The sequence below is a fragment of the Triticum aestivum genome, chromosome 6B (assembly GCF_018294505.1).
Source record: "Triticum aestivum cultivar Chinese Spring chromosome 6B, IWGSC CS RefSeq v2.1, whole genome shotgun sequence".
NCBI lineage: Eukaryota > Viridiplantae > Streptophyta > Magnoliopsida > Poales > Poaceae > Triticum > Triticum aestivum.
Genome location: NC_057810.1, coordinates 16,306,274 through 16,309,531, shown reverse-complemented (window position 1 = coordinate 16,309,531; position 3,258 = coordinate 16,306,274). Strand labels below are relative to the sequence as shown.

The 3,258-nt window shown below is 40.7% G+C and overlaps 1 pseudogene; it reads right to left on the bottom strand.

Moving 5' to 3' along the window:
* Nucleotides 1-1,986: 1,986 nt before the first annotated feature.
* The window catches only part of LOC123138627 (uncharacterized), an 8,811-nt pseudogene continuing 7,539 nt past the window's right edge, over nt 1,987-3,258 (bottom strand).

The following is a 3,258-nucleotide window of genomic DNA, read 5'->3' as shown; positions in this document are numbered from 1 at the left end:
AATGGCTCCAGTGTTGTCACAGAAGAGAGTCATCGGCACCGACGCATTGGGAATAACTCCTAGGTCGATAATAAACTCCTTCATCCAGATTGCTTCATGTGCTGCCTCCGAGCCTGCCATGTACTCCGCTTCACATGTAGATCCCGCCACGATGCTTTGCTTGCAACTGCACCAGCTTACTGCCCCATCATTCAAAATATACACGTATCCGGTTTGTGACTTAGAGTCATCCAGATCTGTGTCGAAGCTAGCGTCGACATAACCCATTACGACGAGCTCTTTGTCACCTCCATAAACGAGAAACATATCCTTAGTCCTTTTCAGGTACTTCAGGATATTCTTGACCGCTGTCCAGTGTTCCATGTCGGGATTACTTTGGTACCTTCCTACCAAACTTCGGCAAGGTTTACATCAGGTCTGGTACACAGCATGGCATACATGATAGACCCTATGGCTGAGGCATAGGGGACGACACTCATCTTTTCTCTATCTTCTGCCGTGGTCGGACATTGAGCCGAGCTCAATTTCACACCTTGCAACACAGGCAAGAACCCCTTCTTGGACTGATCCATATTGAACTTCTTCAATATCTTATCCAGGTATGTGCTTTGTGAAAGACCTATGAGGCGTCTTGATCTATCTCTACAGATCTTGATGCCTAATATGTAAGTAGCTTCTCCAAGGTCCTTCATCAAAAAACACTTATTCAAGTAGGCCTTAATGCTGTCCAGAAGTTCTATATCGTTTCCCATCAAAAGTATGTTATCTACATATAATATGAGAAATGCTACAGAGCTCCCACTCACTTTCTTGTAAACGCAGGCTTCTCCATAAGTCTGCATAAACCCAAACGCTTTGATCATTTCATCAAAGCAAATATTCCAACTCCGAGATGCTTACACCAGCCCATAGATGGAGCGCTGGAGCTAGCGTACCTTGTTAGCATTCTTAGGATCGACAAAACCTTCCGGCTGCATCGTATATAGTTCTTCCTTAAGATAGCCGTTAAGGAATGCCGTTTTGACGTCCATTTGCCATATCTCATAATCATAGTATGCGGCAATTGCTAACATGATTCGGCCGGACTTCAGCTTTCCTACGGGAGAGAAAGTCTCATCGTAGTCAACCCCTTGAACTTGTCGATAACCCTTAGCGACAAGTCAAGCTTTATAGATGGTAACATTACCATCCGCGTCCGTCTTTTTCTTCAATATCCATTTGTTTTCTATCGCTCGCCGATCATCGGGCAAGTCTTTCAAAGTCCACACTTTGTTTTCATACATGGATCCTATCTCGGATTGCATGGCTTCAAGCCATTTGTTGGAATCTAGGCCCGCCATTGGTTCTTCATAGTTCGAAGGTTCACCATTGTCTAACAACATGATTTCCAGGACAGGGTTGCCATACCACTCTGGTGTGGAACGTGTCCTTGTGGACCTACGAAGTTCATTAGTGACTTGATCCGAAGTACCTTGATCATCATCATTAATTTCCTCTCTAGTCGGTGCAGGCACCATGGGAACATCTTCCCGAGCTACGCTACTTACCGGTTCAAGAGGTAGATCCTATATCCTCAACAACAACTTTTTTGATCTTTCTATAGATAAACTCTGCCAATTAATTGCAAGTAAATTTTATTTGAAACAAAAATGAAGAAAGTAATAAAAAACAGAAATAAGCATGAATAAACAGAAATAACACATTTTTTACTCTAAATGCATAATAATATCACGTAAAAAAGAGAAAAGGCATAATAGCCCCATTTAACCATGAATAAATAAAAATAACAAAACTTCAACTCTAAATACACCGTGATATCAAGTAAAAACATAATAAAAGAATAATACATATTTAACTATGAATAAACATAAGTAACATTGTTTCAACTTAAATGCATCATAATATCATGTAAAGAGCTAACAAGGCATGGCTAATCAGAATTAACAATGAATGAGCATGATTAAAAATAATTTCAATCATTAGAAACTAACCTGCATTCTGAGTTTGACCGAAAGCATCAATGGATTTATGAAAGAACATCCGTGCATTGCAATACACCATGAAATTGATGAGACACATACCAGTAGGCCTTGTCCATGAGTCACACATCACAGTTACGCCATAGTTCCTCTAGTCTTGCTAGAACATCTTCAGCCACTATTCAGCTTCTTCATAATTTTTGTCCAAATAAATCCCATCAATCTCCTTAGCAGTTGGAACAGGAGCTGGGCCAAGGTTTTGAGATATCTTGACTGCCGCACGAAAATAGGGACAATTTGCTTTCAGACCAGCAATGTAATTAGCATGAAAGAACATTGCCCAGGCTTGGCCAAGTACATCTTCTGACTCAACAATCAAAGCACTGCTGATCTTTGGTTGCATTGATACTTTGTTGCTCGATAAATCCTTGTCAAAGTATGTTGTGATACTTTGTTTCCCAAGCGACACACGAACACCACTCCCACTCCCTCTCCTCCTCTCAACTGCACGAGAGACATTCTTGTCTCTTAGGGACTCCCGAAGTGCGGCCTGAATCTGTTCATCATCATCTTCTTCAATATTTATCACCCCTTCTCCATGGTACAACCCTTCCATGATATCCCGTTCCAAGCGGAGTTTACGATTTGTCTTTTCCCTCTTCTTCCGCCTTGCGTCATCCCGGGAGTCCCTTATTGCAGCACGCACATTTCTTGGAACATTGGGGCACTCCCTCACTTCACCTAGTATACCTCCAAGGTGCGCTCCCTAAAGCAGGTTGCACCTCCTCCTCTAGTGATTAGGGGGCAGTACCGACAATCAAATCCCCCACCAAACTTGGGGCCATGGTTCTAAATATAATGGATGTCATTGCTTACAAGCCCTACATATCAAAATTTCAAGCACCAGGTTAGCAATGCATCATAATATATAGCTATAACAGAATAAACAATATGTCAACTCTAAATGCATCATCATATGAAATAAAAAAGGAGTAAGGAATAAAAAAGAATAAACCAGGACAGTAACAAAAAATAGCACAATTTTTACAACAGAATAAACAACATTCAACTTTAAATGCATCATAACATCAACTAAAAAGATAATAAGGCAGAAAAAACCAGAATTGTCACATTTTTTACTCTAAATGCATAACAACATCAAGTAAAAGGATAACAAGGCATAACAAACAGAATTAGCACAATTTTAATTTCAAACAAAATTAACACATTTTTATTTAAATCAGTGGCAGAGGCAGTACCCGGCGACCCGGGGCAGCTG